This window comes from Somniosus microcephalus, chromosome 2, assembly GCF_052327205.1.
Source record: "Somniosus microcephalus isolate GS21.2 chromosome 2, FLI_Smic_1.0, whole genome shotgun sequence".
NCBI classification, from domain to species: domain Eukaryota; kingdom Metazoa; phylum Chordata; class Chondrichthyes; order Squaliformes; family Somniosidae; genus Somniosus; species Somniosus microcephalus.
This window is the reverse complement of record NC_140988.1, coordinates 129,034,358-129,051,584: the sequence shown is the minus strand read 5'-3', so window position 1 is coordinate 129,051,584 and position 17,227 is coordinate 129,034,358. Positions and strand designations below refer to the sequence as shown.

The 17,227-nt window shown below is 47.7% G+C and overlaps 1 protein-coding gene across 33 annotated transcripts in view; it reads right to left on the bottom strand.

Annotated features, from left to right (window-relative positions):
• The window catches only part of ank2b (ankyrin 2b, neuronal), a 1,120,520-nt gene that overhangs the window by 288,665 nt on the left and 814,628 nt on the right, over nt 1-17,227 (bottom strand). The window lies entirely within an intron of this gene.

Below are 17,227 nucleotides of genomic sequence, written 5' to 3'. Positions count from 1 at the left end.
AAAATCTCCTCTGGTCTAATGAAAATAGCCCCAATTTTTCAAGTATTTCTTCGTAATTGTATTTCCTCATGTCAGCATCCCATTGAATCTGCCCAGTACACACTTTATCACCTCAATGTCCTTGCTTTATTGTGGAGTCCAAAACTGCACATAATACTCCAGCTGTGGTCTTACTCAAGTTTTACATAGATTCAACCATTACATTACAGCTTTTATATTCCATGGCCTAGAAATTCAGTTTGGGCCCGCCAGCTCGCTTGCGCCCAGAAGTTACCGGTGCGCGCGGAGCCACTTGCGCCCGCCAGAAATTCAGTTTCAGCACCCCACGTCGAAGCCGGCCGCTATTCAAGGGTTTCGGCGCCCCCGCTTGGGGCGCTGAAACTGAATATCGGCGCGCCAGGTGCCGCAGCGCCACCCGCTGCGGAGCGGCAGGCTGCGGTACTGCAGGCCTTCCTCCCTCTCTTAAGGGGGAGGTGCCTGCAACAGCGAGATCGCCGCTCGCTAGTGCCGGCAAATGAGCCCGGCACCACGGAGAAGTGTCGGGCTCCCGGAAAACAGCCGGCAATGCCGCGGGGGGGGGGGGGGGGGGCGTGGAGGAGGCCGGGGAAGGAGGTGCGGGCAGGCGGCCGCCGAAAAAGCGCCGGCCGCACATCCACCTTAACTCGCCCCACTAACGTTACAGTACGGCCCCGTTTTCTGATCGCTGTTTGCGGCCACTGCGGAAGAGGCGGCCGCAACTCAATATGGCGGTCGGGCCGGTAGCGGGGCACTGCGCACACCGATGACGTCATCGGTGGCGGCGCAGCACTACTGGCTAACGCCGCCATTACCGCAGCGCTGAATATCGGCGAAAGCTCAGCAAGTGGCGCAAAAGCCCTCTTTGGGCGAAAACTGGGCGCAAAGCCTACTGAATTTCTAGCCCCATATCTTTTAACATAAAACCTTGTTTACCCCTTAGCTTTCTTATGGTCTTATTCACTTGAAGAATTGCTTTACTATCTTATGAACCTGAACTTCCAAATCTTTCTGTTCTTCTATATCACACAGCCTTCCCCCATTCAAAGTAAAATTATTAATGTTATATTTTTTCACCAAAATGTATTACCTCACATTTACGGACATTGATTTTCATCTGCCACATTTTGCCCATTCCACCATCTCATCAATATCACTTTTTGAAATTCTCTCCTCATACTCTCTCCTTGCTTTCCTTATCCCTTTTCAAATTTCGTACCTTATATTCTTTCTTATTTAAATCATTTTATTGTACTTATAGATACCATGGGGGGAATTTTGCCAGCCCTGGGGAGGCGGGTTTGGAGGCAGGACTGCCGGGAAAATGGCAGAATCTGGGAGCAGGCACTGAATCCGCTCCCAACTCGCCTCCGTGCCATCTTCCTGGGAGCCGGGAAGGGGATAACAGCCACTTAACTGCCTATTAACAAGTAGTTAACAGGAAATTAAGAGGCTTATCCCCATTTTACCAACACAAGTACGGGCTTCCCGACGTCAGGAAACCCCGCCAGGGTCAGCGAGGTGAGCATAAGAACATAAGAACATAAGAAATAGGAGCAGGAGTAGGCCAATCGGCCCCTCGAGCCTGCTCCGCCATTCAATAAGATCATGGCTGATCTGATCCTAACCGCCAATCCACTATCACAGAACCATCTCCTGAATCTAACAGAATTAGACACACGAAATAGGAGCAGGATCAGACTACACGGCCCCTGGGCCCGCTCCGCTACCCACAGGGCCATGACCGATCCGAACCTAGACTCATGTCCAAATTCCTGCCCACTCCCCGTAACCCTTAATTCCCTTTACTTCTAGGAAACTGTCTATTTCTGTTTTAAATTTATGTAATGATGTAGCTTCTACAGCTTTTTGGGGCAGCATATTCCATGGACCTACCACCCTCTGAGTGAAGTAGTTCCTCCTCATCTCAGTTTTGAAAGAGCAGCCCCTTATTCTAAGACTATGCCCCCTAGTTCTAGTTTCACCCATCATCGGGAACATCTTCCCCGCATCCACCCGATCCAACCCCTTCACAATCTTATATGTTTCAATAAGATCGCCTCTCATTCTTCTGAACTCCAATGAGTAGAGTCCCAATCTACTCAACCTCTCCTCATATGTCCATCCCCTCATCCCCGGGATTAACCGAGTGAACCTTCTTTGTATTGACTCGAGAGCAGGTATGTCCTTTCTTAAGTATGGACACCAAAACTGTACGCAGTATTCCAGGTGCGGTCTCACCAATACCTTGTACAACTGAAGCAATACCTCCCTATTTTCATATTCCCCTAGCAATGAAAGCCTTCTTAATCACTTGCTGCACCTGCATACTAACCTTTTGAGTTTCGTGCACCAGGACCCCCAGATCCCTTTGTACTTCAGTACTTTCCAGTTTCTTGCCATTAAGATAATAACTTGCTCTACGATTTTTCCTGCCAAAGTGCATAACCTCACACTTTCCAGTATTGTATTCCATCTGCCAAATCTCTGCCCACTTACTTAACCTGTCTATGTCCCCTTGCAGGTTTTTTATGTCCTCCTCACTCACTACTTTCCCTCCCATCTTTGTATCATCTGCAAACTTTGATATGTTACACTCGGTCCCCTCCTCCAAATCGTTAATATAGATTGTAAAGAGTTGGAGACCCAGCACTGACAGCTGTGGAACACCACTAGTTACTGATTGCCAGTCTGAGAATGAACCATTTATCTCAACTCTCTGCCTTCTGTTAGATAGCCAATCCTCTATCCATGCCAGAATATTACCCCCAATCCCGTGATTTTTTATCTTAAGCAATAATCTTTTGTGTGGCACCTTGTCAAATGCCTTTTGGAAGTCTAAATACACTACGTCCACTGGTTCCCCTTTATCCACCTATATGTTACTTCCTCAAAGAACTCCAGCAAATTTGTCAAACATGACTTCCCCTTCATAAAACCATGCTGACTTTGTCCTATTAAATTATGATTATCCAAATGTCCTGTTACTGTCTCCTTAATAATGGACTCCAAAATTTTACCTACCACAGATGTTAGGCTAACCGGTCTATAGTTTCCAGCCTTCTGTCTACTGCCCTTTTTAAATAAGGGTGTTACATTAGCAGTTTTCCAGTCTGCCGGGACCTTTGCCGAGTCCAGGGAGTTTTGGAAAATTATTGCCAATGCATCCACAATCCCTACCGCTACTTCCCTCAAGACCCTAGGATGCAAGCCATCAGGTCCAGGTGATTTATCCGCCTTGAGTCCCATTATTTTACCGAGTACCACTTCCTTAGTAATTTTGATCGTGTTTAGCTCCTCCCCCCCTTTAGCCCCCTGTTTGTCCAGTGTTGGGATATTCTTAGTGTCTTCTACTGTAAAGACTGATATAAAATATTCATTCAGTGTTTTTGCCATCTCCATATTTCCCACCAGTGGGTCTGCAGGGGTGAGAGGGGTCAAAAGGTCCACTGTGAAGGTGAATGATGGGTGCAAGTGTGGAGAGGTAAGTATGGGAGGTGAGTGAAAAGTCTTAGAAAAAGTTTACTTACCTTTGCTTCTTCCTGCAGGCCTCAACCCTTGGGAATCCAGAGGCTCCTCATCTCCACGGCAGAGATAATGGAATGGCTGCTGCATTCTCCGACGCAACAGCCATCTGATTTCTGCTCAGGAAAGAGGTTTGGTGGGTCTTGAGTACAAGGACTCACCAAAGAACGTTGTCAGTGTTTGACAGCTTCTCAAAGCCGTCAAACGATGACAATTCATCTATCAAAAATTTTTGACAGATGAAACCTCATACGTTGATGTTCTCTGTCACTGGCTTTCCCTTAATTGGCCTGCTCAGCCCGCAGGGTGGGCTTAACAAGGTCAATCAAGGGAAAATAGCGTGGGTTGGCCGGACGTCATTGGGGGCGGAACTGAAACCTGACAGCTAGCAGTCCCGCCCCCAACGTGCCCCCACTTTTAAAATTCCTCCCCATATGTCCTCATCTGCAATGTTATTTTGTTTCTAACCTCTTTATTTATCCACGGCATCATTAAACTTGAAGTAGTCTCTTTTTTAATAGTACATATTGATTTTGCAACTTTGCAATCTCCTTTTTAAAGATATGCCATTGTGGATCTATGTGCCAACTTCTCTTTCCACCTCACCATAGCTCGCTCACTTTTCGGCCGGAATTATCTTTGGGGAGACGGGTTGGAGGCGAGGGGGGTTCCGAGGCGGGCGGGAAACCCGGGAGGCCAGGTTTCTCGCAGGCCCTGCCAACTTTACTGACAGGGCCTAATTTGAATGTGAGGCCTCGGTTTTCTGCCCGCAGCCAGCCAGCTTGAGAGGCTGGCTGGCTGTGGGCGGGTAAGCCTTAGTTGCAAGGGGTCAGTCCAGGGGAGGGATCGCGGTGGGGGGGGCGGTGGGTGGTTCGGGAGTCGGCGGGAGGGGTTCGGCAATCGGGAGGGGGGAAGAGAAGATCGGCGGGGTGGGGGGTTGCAGGATTGGCAGGGGACCGGCAGGTGATGGGGGTGATCAGGGATCACGGGGGGGAGGGAAATCGGGGATCATGGGGGGGAGATTTGCCAGGGTTCGGGGGTTGGGGGGGGTGTGGCGGTGGATCAGGGCCGGCCACCGGAGGGAGGATCGTGGCTGGCCTCATCAGCATCATGGGGGGGGGGGGTGGGGGGAGGTGGGAGTTCTGGGAAGGCGATCGGAGGCCTCGTGGTAGGGTCTCCGATCGCGAGGGGTGGGTTAGGCAGGGATCCTGGATCCAGGAGGTAGGTATAAAGTCACTCACCTCCTGGATGCAGCAGTCCCCGCCTCGGTTTAACTGCCGGGTTTCACGAATTGTGTGAAACGCGTCCACAGGCAGTTAAATTCAAAATGGACGGGGAAAAAGAGGCTTCCAGCCTCATTACAATATTTAAATTGAGGTAACGCCCCCCCCTGGGAGTGGGTTGGTCGCCCACCCCACCGTCCCGCCTCCATTAAAACCTGAAATGGGTGGTATCAGGTCGGGAATCCCATTTTTAACAATTTAACTGCCTCACGCTCCAAACCCACATGTTTTTTTTAATGTGAAAATTCCGGCCTTCATCTTTTTAAAATCAAGTGTCCTTGTTTTTGTACAATTTTACCCCTTTCTATTTGGACCTTACGGCGACTACTTCCAAGGTCCTCCACACATACCTCATCTTCCTGATAGTTTATTGGGTAAATGCATTTAATACACAGCCAAGGTTTCTACTTCTAATTGCTATCAAGAGGTCAGTATAGAAGGTGCTCATGTGAAAATTGGGTGAGGACAACAGTAGGCATGGCTGTGATGACCTCAGAATTAAATTGGTTTTTGACACACATTGGTTTGGTGTTGAGGTTCACATGTGAAAAATGGCCATTTGGGTTAGGTACTAGAGGGCAGCAAGCAACTATGAAACTGTTCCCCAGTGTGAGCCAATGTCTTCAAGAGAAAAATTAATGGAAAAAATAATTTTAAAACTCTTTTTGTCCCAAGGCTCTTTAAGCTTTGACAGACTGTTTGCAACAAATAATACGCGCTATTTACATGCAGTAAAACAAATACAGGTACAGATTCATTCTGTTACAGATAATTATGTACATCGATATAAGAGTACCTTGGCAGCTCTGCCACAAGCGCCCCCCCAGAATTGTCTTTAACAGTGAAAGTCAATCGAAAAGGAGGCCGGACAAGCCTGTTTGAACGGATTAAATACGTGGGGTTACGGGGATAGGGTGGGATATGTGTTGGTGTAGGGGTTACGGGGATCGGGTGGGATATGTGTCGGTGCAGGCTCGATGGGCCGAAATGGCCTCTATCTGCACTGTGGGGTTTCTGTGATTCTGTGAACTCAGTTGACCATTTCAAAGAACCTCTAAAGACAAATAGAGGACACAATGGGTCAAATGCCAGCTCATATGTTTTATGACACAGGTTATCGTAAAACATGGTAGGGTTATGCTACCATTGTATGCAAGACAGCAAACTCTTCGTGTAATGGCAATACTGGATTGTCAGAAAGCAGTAATAAAGTCAGGTAAATTAAATTAAAATATAGTCGTGCTATTGAGCACAACAATCACCATCATCATGTTGCTAAACCCGGGAATCACTACCACAGGTTTGAGCCAGTACCTTGAAATTTTTTTCTATAATCGGGAAGTTTTTTTTTTAAGTGGGGCATTTACAGGGTTCCTTTCCCCATTTCTGAAAATGTAGTTAAATGTAGGGATTGCAGCTAAGCAGCACTCTGGCTGGAACTCCAAATCTCCTACCAAGGAGGGAGCTCTGCATTTGTGTGATTATGTGCGTGAGCAGAGCTCTGCTCCCAGCAGTTAAAATGTAAACATTTCGAGGGCATAAATGCATAAGTATTTTCTAAGCATTTAAAGCTTTTAAAAAGTGATTAGGTCCTCTCTGGGCACTTTCTAAACCAATGTGACACTTCACGAAAGTTACACTCCATCTGTCAAACCCAAGTGGTGTGAGGTTGCCTCCTCCATGAGTCCCATCCAGAACGCTTCACTCTGGAGTTAGGTCAGGCCTCTGGCTCTGTCTTTATATTGCAACTTTAGCACTGTTACAAAATGGAAACCACTTCAGCGATGTTAAAGTGGTAATGTAGAAGGTTAACAGGGTGCCATAATATTTAGAAGTTTGATCCAGCACTCTGCTGAGTCCTCACCTTCAACCGAGTTACTTTGGTGAAGTGTTGAAACATTTCTGCCAGAGGGAAAGAACACAAGAGGGAGAGTCATCCCTGGGCACTTCTGTGCATCACCTTAAATGCTGGTTCAGTGGTATAAATTTAGGAGTCCTTTGCCCTCTGAGCCGAAGGCGAGAACAACCAAAAGAAAAGAAAAATGGGTGGGCGGGGGGGGGGGGGAAAGAGAGAAAAGAATCTTTAAAAAAATGTAACTGAACAAAAATGTAACGTGGTAGGACGCCTAACTGCACAACCTTCAACATGGTCCTATTTTGACCTAACCAATTTTTTGTCATGCACCTAAAAACATTTAAGCAAAAGGCACACAGAGTGCTTGTTCTGCACTGATTGGACACTGGACACCTTCTCATATAAGCCTCAGTTGAAAAAGAAACAATTATAGGGTCTGGGGAGAGTGCAGGGAAATACAATTAAGTGGATAGTTCTTTTGGAGAGGCAGTGCAGTCATAATGGGATGAATGGTCTCCTTCTGTACTGTAAAATTCTATGATTCAGTTAAAATTATAATTGCAATGTCATTTTCTGTGCCTCTAGTGGGAAATCCCTTTTCCTAATGGCCAAAGGAACTGAAAAAAAAATGAAAGCCAAAGAACCAAAAGCGTTACCTGTGATGAAAGAAATGTGAAGTTAGTTTTCATTGGCAGTCTCAATGTATCTTACCCTTGGGACTGCTACAACTCGGCTGAAATGATGTGTGTTAATGAACGTATGCCTCATGTAAGTGCATCAAGCTGAATTCTGCCCACTATTTGTGAACTCAGCTGCATGAATGCTTCATTAATTTCTGGATCAGGAGTTTGGCTCTTTCTAAATGCCCTTGAAAATTTCAAATGCAAATCGAGTGCACTAAGGGAGAAGCAGTGCCATGAGACCAGAATCCAATCATGATCTTGCCTTGAACATCTCACACCTGCCATATTATTAAAATTCACTGTGCCATGAACTCACAGGCTTTTCTCAGACTGAGTACCTGGCTGGAATCCACAAAATGTGTGAAAACAGCCTGAAAAACCACAGTGAATGTGGCAAAGTCAGATCATAAGATGGGAGAAGATAAAGAAAGGGTGCAACGAGCTCACTGCTGTAGTGTATGTGCTTTAAGTCAGAACTACTTTTTACAGCTCCTGTATACTGTAGTACCGGCAGTAACCACACCGGTATATAAGCTGTACCCCAGTCTAGAAATTACACCCCTCCAGTAAAGACCTGTTATTTGTTTATGTACAGCATCCGTGTAATTATTTATCCACTGAACCACGGATCTAACAGTGGCGACGAGTGTTGATGCGAATCTACTTGCAACATAAAAAAATAAAAAATAGTCGAGTCCAGGAACACGAGCAACCGCCCAGCAGTCAGGCAGAGATCCAACTTCGCTGGGGAGGCTGTGGAGAGCCGGGCTTGGTTCCCCAGCCACAACGAACAGTAAGAGACCGACGACAGGTCCAGAGCAGACCCTTCCCGAGCAGCGGCGGCTGGAGCCGACCGACGGCAGAGAGAGACAGCCAGGCAGCGTCGACGGGGTAAGAAAGAGGGTGAAGAGAGCAGGGCGCAGCCGGGGGTTGATCACCGAGCGGCGTCGAGGAAAAATACTGAAAACTGGAGAGAGAGAGGGTAAGAAACAGCCGGGTTCTAGACTGAGCGGCGTAGACAAATATCAAGAGAAGAACGCGCAGAGCACAGCCAGGGATCACGGGCTGATCAGGGTCCGCGGGGTGAAGCAAGGGGAGACGCCATTGAGCCACGGAGAAGCAGGGAGAGCGCGGGAGGTGCCATTGAGCCGCGGAGAAGAAGGAAGAGCGCGGGAGACGCCATTTTGCGAAGACGGGAGAGCGCGGGAAGGAAGGAAAGTGCAGGAGACGCCATTTTGTGCCAGCGGAGAAGAAGGGGAAGCGCGGGAGGCGCCATTGGGGATAGTTAACGCACAACCAAGGATGCCGAAGAGTGGCAGTATCTCTACGTTCGACAATGAAGTCGAAGATTGGGCGACATATGTGGAACGTATTGAGGTGTACTGCAGGGCGAATGAAGTGCCAGATGCTAATAAAGCACTGGTTCTGTTAAATTCCATGAGTGCAAAAACTTATGGGTTACTGCGAAATCTAATAACCCCAGAGAAGCCGGTAAACAAGAATTTTGAAAGCATAGTAGAAATCCTACAGGACCACTTAAACCCCACACCGCTGCTGATAGCAGAACGATTTAAGTTCCATAAAAGGAACCAACACAAAGATGAAAGCAATGCTGAGTACCTAACGGAACTGCGCAAGCTATCGAAATACTGCCAGTTTGGAGCGGGACTAGCAGACACGTTAAGGGACAAGTTTGTGTGTGGGCTACAAAGTGAAGGAACCCAGAAACGGCTTCTATCAGAAAAGGACCTTACGCTGGACAAAGCTTTCAATATGGCAGTATCACACGAAGCAGCCGCAAGGGGCGCTGCAGAGATACAACGGAGACCGCAAGAATACGGCACCAACGAAATGACCTATGGAACAGGGAAGTGCTATCGTTGCGGCAGAACAACACATGACCAGAAAGATTGTTGGTTCAAGGACCAAGTGTGCAGACAGTGTGGGAAAGCAGGACACATAGCAAGAGTCTGCAGGTCTGGGAAGAAAACCAACAGTAAGAAATCTCCACAGGAGAAGTACAAAAAGGTACACCAGGTGATGGACAGTGGTTCAGACGAACAGAAAAGTGACACAGACTCCGGAAGCAAGGAGCTGGGTTGTCTGAAACTACATAAGGTAACCGAAATGGAGGATCACCAGACTATCTGGGTTACACTCAAGATAGACGGAGTCCAAGTGGAAATGGAATTGGACACAGGGTCAGCTCTAACAGTCATAAATCAAAGACACTACAAGCAGCTATTTTCACACATATCCTTAAAAGCTACAGAGATTGTCTTGAAGACGTATACAGGGCAAAAAGTCTACCCCAAAGGAAAAATAAGGGTGAAAGTGACATATAAAGGTCAGGAAATACCTAAAATGGATATATATGTATTGCCAAATGGAGGACCACCACTGCTAGGACGTGAATGGATCCGGAAGATACATTTAGATTGGCATTCCATACAGGCACTGAAGGTGGAGGCCAAAAAAGGATGACGACGTCACACCTGGACGACTGTCAAAAATGCTAACTGACGCAAAAGAAGTGTTCCAGGAGGGACTAGGAACACTAAAAGGAATAACAGCAACAATTAAAATAGAGGATAATGCAAGCCCAAAGTTTCTGAAGGCCAGACCAGTGCCTTATGCGATCAGACCAGCTGTTGAAGCAGAGCTGGAAGGGTTGGAACGTTCAGGAGTACTGTCCAAAGTGGACTGGAGCGAGTGGGCTACACCCATCATTCCTGTAATGAAGAGGTCGTTGAGTAATATGCCTGGGGAACCAAAGAAGGTCCGCATCTGTGGGGATTTCAAGGTGACAGTGAACCCAGTCCTTCACACGGTGCAATATCCGCTTCCACGAATTGAGGATATTTTCGCCTCGCTATCTGGTGGTAAACGCTTCACCAAAATTGATCTAGCCCAGGCGTACTTGCAAATGGAGGTAGAAGAAGCTTCGAAACATTACCTTACGATCAACACCCATAAAGGTCTCTATCAATACAACCGGCTGGTGTTTGTAGTAGCCTCAGCTCCGGCTATCTGGCAAAGGGCGATGGATCAGGTCCTGCAAGGGATTCCAGGGACCCAGTGTTATTTGGACGACATCTTGGTCACGGGCGAAAATGACGGTGATCACCTCGCTAACTTGGAGAAGGTGCTCGCCAGATTAAAGGAATATGGGCTACGAGCTAACCGCCACAAGTGCGAGTTTTTCCAGAACCAGATCTCGTATTGCGGCCACGTCATCGATGAAGAGGGGTTACATAAGTCCCCTGACAAGATTGAGGCAGTAGTCAAGGCTCCAGCGCCGGAAAATGTGTCACAACTGAGGTCGTTCCTCGGGCTGGTAAACTATTACCACAAGTTCTTACCAAATTTGTCTACGGTATTACACCCGCTGAACACCCTACTGCAAACAGGGGTACCATGGAAGTGGGATGACGACCGTAGACGAGCTTTCCAGAAGTGTAAAGAATTGATCACATCAAAAGAGGTGTTGGCCCATTTCAACCCAGCACTACCAATTCGTTTGGCATGTGATGCATCACCCTACGGCATTGGAGCGGTGCTGTCGCACAAATTCCCAGACGGGTTGGAGAGGCCAGTAGCCTTTGCGTCTCGGTCACTAACCTCAGCCGAGCGCAACTACGCCCAGATTGACAGGGAGGCCCTCAGCCTAGTATGGGGAGTAAAAAAATTCAACCATTATCTGCATGGGCAGAAGTTCACCTTGCTGACTAACCACCAACCACTTGTCTCCATCTTTAATCCTAAGAAGGGCGTGCCAGTAATGACTGCACAGCGGTTACAAAGATGGTCCCTGTTTCTAGGGGCGAATCAATATGAAATAGAATATAAAGGCACGAAACAGCATGGGAACGCTGATGGGCTATCGCGCCTGCCACTGCCTACGGTGGAGGAAGCACCAGCAGTGGACCCTATCGAGATATTTTATTCGTCGATAATTGAACGATTGCCAGTAACAAACGCGGATATAGAGGAGACCCGCAATGATCCGACGCTGTCACGGGTATATGAATTGACGGTGAGGGGATGGCCAACACATGGCGACTCACTGTTGCCAGCATTCTCATCCAGAAGAGAACAGCTGTCAGTATGCCAGGGGACAGTGATGTGTGGATCCAGAGTGGTGATTCCACCCAAGTTAAGGGAGAGAGTGCTAAAGGAGCTACATGAAGGTCATCTGGGGGGAGTGAAAATGAAAAGCCTTGCTAGGGCTTATGTGTGGTGGCCGGGAATCGAACAACAAATCGAAGACCTAACTAAGAGCTGCTTAGGATGCCAGAAGGTCCAAAATGCACCACCACATGCCCCTCTACACCCATGGGAGTGGCCCTCCTCTCCATGGCAACGGGTGCACATTGATTTCGCTGGTCCATTCATGGACTCAATGTTCTTAATAGCAGTGGATGCTCATTCAAAGTGGCCTGAGGTGATAAAGATGTCTTCAACCATTACAGAAAAAACGATTGCAGTCCTATGGACCATATTTGCCAGAAACGGTTTGCCAGAGCAGATCTGCTCTGATAACGGACCACAGTTTGTGTCCGACGAGTTCCAAAAATTCATGAAAAGGAATGGGGTAAGGCATTACACATCCGCCCCGTATCATCCAGCCACCAATGGATTGGCTGAGAGGTTCGTACAAACCTTTAAGAAGGCGATAAAGGCCATGTGCGACGAGGAAATTCCACTACAGCATAAGATGGACAATTTCTTATTAGCCTACCGAAACACGACACATGCAGTTACCAACCAGACCCCTGCCATGATGTTCTTTAACCGAAGGTTGAGATCTCGTCTGGACTTGCTCAGACCAAATGTGCGAAGAAATGTCGAGGACAAACAATTCCAGCACATCAACGAGAAGCCGACAAGGAGCTTCAATGTAGGGCAACCAGTCTTGGCCCGTGACTATCGAACAGAGAAGTGGCAACTCGGAACGATATGTACAAGGCAGGGGCCATTAATGTACACAGTGGATGTCGGGGAGAACATTGTGAGACGCCACGTCGATCAGATCTTAGCGTCACAGGAAGGCGTCAACCCCATGTCTCGAGTACCTGGGGATGAACCCGACATACCGGTAGCATCTACTTCAGACCCAGTAGCAGTGGAACCCGATGAACTACCCGATGAAAAGGGGTCAGAATCGCCTCTGCACCAAGAACAAGAACCTCCGGAAAGGCGCTATCCCGAAAGGGTTAGGAAGCCGCCCCAAAGACTGAATCTATAAATGGACTTTTGTTATTGAATGTACATGTAAAAATGTAATTGTTATTTGAATATTAAGGGGGTATTATTAATCTAAAAAGGGAGGAATTGTAGTGTATGTGCTTTAAGTCAGAACTACTTTTTACAGCTCCTGTATACTGTAGTACCGGCAGTAACTACACCGGTATATAAGCTGTGCGCATGCCTCTGTGCTCCAGTCTAGAAATTACCCTCCTCCAGTAAAGACCTGTTATTTGTTTATGTACAGCATCCGTGTAATTATTTATCCACTGAACCACGGATCTAACAACTGCGACCAATTTTCAAACAAGCCTGTGACTGCAAGGGCATTTGTGATTCCAAGTTCCTCCAGCAGTGGCTCTTGCAAAGGAATTTGGACTCAGCACAGATTGTTCTTGAACTTTCTTGCATTTTCTGCCTCTCTGTGGGAAGGAGGAAGTAGCAATGTTTTCAGAAAGTCTAGAGGCATTTTATCATAATCTAGTCCCATCTCCTGTGTTTCATGCTGCTAAGAAAATAAAAACACTCCCTGGTGATTGTATAAACTTGACATGTATTCCCTTGAGTGTAGAAGACTGAGGGGTGAACTGATTGAGGTGTTTAAAATGCTAAAAGGATTTGATGGGGTAGATATGGAAAACCTATTTCCCTGGTGGGGAAATCGAGAACAAGGGGACATGATGATAACATTTGAGCTAGGCCATTCAGGAGCGACATCAGCGAGAACTTTTTCACGCAAAGGGTAGTGGAAATCTGGAACTTTCTCCCCCAAAAGGTTGTGGATGCTGGGACAATTGAAGATTTCAAGACTGAGCTAGAGAGATTTTTGTTAGGTCAGGGTATCAAATGAGATGGAAAAAAGGCAGGTAAAATAGAGTTGAGGTGCAGATCTACCTTGTTTTAATTGGATGGCAGAGCAGGCGCGAGGGGTTGAATGGCCTACTCCTGTTCCAAATGTTCCTATGTATAAAAATAGCATGACTGTTTTAATATTTTTGTTCATTTCCCCTACTGCAGGTTATTTGTGTCCCTGTTCTTTAGGTGAAATTACTTGGACTGATAAAGAGTCCGAATAATAACTTTGCCTCGTAGCAAGTCACAGCATTATGGAAAACTTCCCACCTGTGACCAAGAGCACTTGAACATGTTACTGATAGTAAAAATCAGCTCTGTGTGACCAAGATGACGGGCATTGGTTTCAATACAAGCAGTGATATCATCAGCAAATGCATTTTAACAGCCTTTTGTCTTGGAGCTGGGTACAATTCTAATAGAACCCACTAAAGTTAAGTGAAAATTAGGAAGTCCTTGTCACTTACAGATTTCTGTCTGTCATGAGGTAAATTAGCATTCCGCAGCTACCCAGTGATAACCCTATTTATAGACTGATAATTGATAGCACAGGATGCAAAGCCAGTGGGGGGTTTTCCCAGCCAAATATATATCTTTTACCAAAGAAAATCTCTGATTACAAGAGTACATGCAACAAATGATTGGTGCTATTAGTAGGTGAATGTTTAAGCTGCTTGTGTAGCATTTCGTTGCCTGCTATTTTAACAGAGGTGCTGACCCTTTTAAGTATTTGCCTGGTACAGGAAACTCTCGTTTAAATGGCACCTAAATATCTGGAATTCTTTATTAACCGGCAAAATTCCTTCCTAGACTTCTCTATCTCCATTTCTGGGGATAGGCTGTCGACCAATATCTACGATAAGCCCACTAACTCCCACAGCTACCTGGATTATACTTCCTCTCACCCCGCTTTCTGTATGGACTCTATTCCAATCTCCCAGTTTCTCCATCTCCGTCGCATCTGTTCTGATGATGCCACCTTTCATACCAGTGCTTCTGATATGTCTTCATTTATCCTTAACCGAGGATTCCCCTCCACCGTGGTTGACAGGGCCCTCGACCACATCCATCCCATTTCCCGCACTTCTGCTCTTATCCCTTCCCCTCCCTCCCAGAACCATGATAGGGTTCCCCTTGTCCTCACCTTCTTCCACCCCACCAGCCTCCACATTCAACAGATCATCCTCTGCCAATTCCGCCACCTCCAGCTTGATCCCACCACCAAACACATCTTCTCCTCTCCCCCCACCCCCCTTTCAGCATTCCGAAGAGACCGTTCCTTCCGCGACACTCTGGTCCACTCCTCAATCACCCCTGACACCCCCTCCCCTTCCCACGGCACCTGCCCGTGCAAACGCATGCGATGCAACACCTGCCCTTTTACCTCCTCCCTTCCCACTGTCCAGGGCCCCAAACACTCCTTCCAGGTGAAATAGCGATTTACTTGTACTTCTTGCAATTTAGTATACTGTATTCGCTGCTCACGATGCGGTCTCCTCTACATTGGGGGGATCAAATGGAGATTAGGTGGTCGCTTTGCGGAACACCTCCGTTCAGTCAGCAAGCGTGACTCTTAGCTTCCGGTCACCTGCTATTTTAATTCTCCGCCCCATTCCCACTCTGACCTCTCTGTCGTTGGCCTCCTACACTGTTCTAATGAAGCTCAACGTAAGCTCGAAGAACAGCACCTCACAGGATTACATAGGATATACAGCACAGAAACAGGCCATTCACCCCAACCAGTCAATGCCGGTGTTTATGCCATTTCCGCCATCTCCAACGTGATCCCACCACCAAACCCATCTTCCCCTCCCCTCCCCTTTCAGCATTCTGAATAGACCATTCCCTCCGTAACACCCTGGTCCACTCCTCATTCACCCCAACACCCCCTCTCTTTTCCCCTCATCTTGCGATTAGGCACTTTAAAGCCTTCTGCACTCAACACTGAGTTCAACAATTTCAGATCATAACCACCGCTCCCATTTTTTTGGACAGCAGTTGTTGGTAATGATTCTGCTTTTGTCATTTTAAGCTCCTTGAGACCCATCCTTTGTTCCTTTTATTGTCCTAGACTGCTACCGCCCAAGCCGAGGCAGTGCAGTCTACAGCTGGGCTTTCTAGGGCCAGAGTTGCTCGAGGTCATCCTGCAAGGCCATGTGAAGTCTCCCCCATGGAAACTCAGCAGCCTTCCACCAGCCATGCTGCAGCCACTGGGGGAGCACTGCGTAGGAGCACTAGAGTAGGAAAAAGCCAAACAACAGGCACTAAGGGATTGCAGAAGGGTGATTAGTTAATATTCTGGTGTGGAGAACCTCAGTGACCTCCTGGATGCTGCGATGGACAGCGAACTGTGAGATGTTAGCTATGTCTCCTGCTGCAGACTGGAAGGATCCGCTGACGAAGAAAATGAAGGTCACAGTTACCTTGACTGCCACTGAGAGTGCTGTGGTCGCCCTGCTATCAGGCTGCAGGTCTGTTTGCAGAAGGTGGCAGAGTTCTGTGACCACCTCCTCGGTGAAGCGGAGCCTCCTAATACACTGCTCCTCGCTTAAATGGATATAAGAGAAGTGCTCTCGGAGGACCCTAGGAGGGTAAGGCCTCTTATTGAGAGTCCTCCTGTCCCTCCTCCTCCCTCTGCGCGTATCTTCTCGTTTTCTTCGCTGCCTTTGCTCCCTCTTGTTGTGTATGTAATATGTGTGCTACTTTGAACCTATGGACAGGACTGCACTACTTGTAGGGCGTAGTGATACGCAGTACCACTCCTGGCCATGGGGTATAAATAGTACTGTGGGTACTGATCTCCCCTCAGTTCCCGCCTGTGGGCATGAAGTAAAGACCTACGTATAGTCCCTACCTCCAACCAGTAAAGACCTGTTTTATTGTTACTGATTAAGTCTGAGTATTAATTACTTGAACAACTCACAGATTTAACACTGGCGACGAGTCTGATTCGGACCCTGCGGCAGTCACTCCACAGCAGCTTCGTCCACAGCCAGGACGTTGCAGAGAGGTTTCCACCCTCTCCACCCCACTGGAAGACATCCTGACCTCGGAGCCTCCATCGGCGACCGTCAGCTTCTTCTCCAGCTTGGTGGTGGGTAAGCTGTTGTCTGAGCCGGGCAGCGACGCGACAGGCAGTCGACCGCGTTGGCCGCAAGAACGGGGCTGGGGGAGCTGGAGGAATAGGGCGCGAGAGCCGCTTCGAGCGGGAGGCGTTTCAACAGAGCGATCGCATCTCCTGATGAGAGCCGCTTCGCGATCCAGCAATCGCATCCGCTGATAAGGGCCGCACTCGGGCGATCGCGGCGAAGATAAGGGCCGCACTCGGGGGCTGAAGGGAGACGGCGTTGGGGGACGGGTGAAGACCGCCAAGCGCGGGAAAAACGCCATTTTGTGGGCGGAGGACGACGGCAAGAGCGGGAAGCCGCCATCTTGGATAGCAGTAAAGAAAATAAAATCTGAGAAATTGCAAATCTACAATGCCTAAACACGGGAATATTAGCACCTTTGATAGTGACCTCGAAGATTGGGCCATATATGTTGAAAGAGTAAAAAATTATTGTAAGGCCAATAAAATTCGTGACCAAGATAAAGCTCTAACATTATTAAATTTAATGGGTGCGAAGACATACGGGCAATTGAAACACCTGTTATCACCAGATGAACCGGCGGATAAGACGTTCGATGAGATTGTTACTGTCCTGAAAGATCATCTAAACCCCACGCCGCTGATGCTAGCGGAACGATTTAAATTTTACGACAGAAGG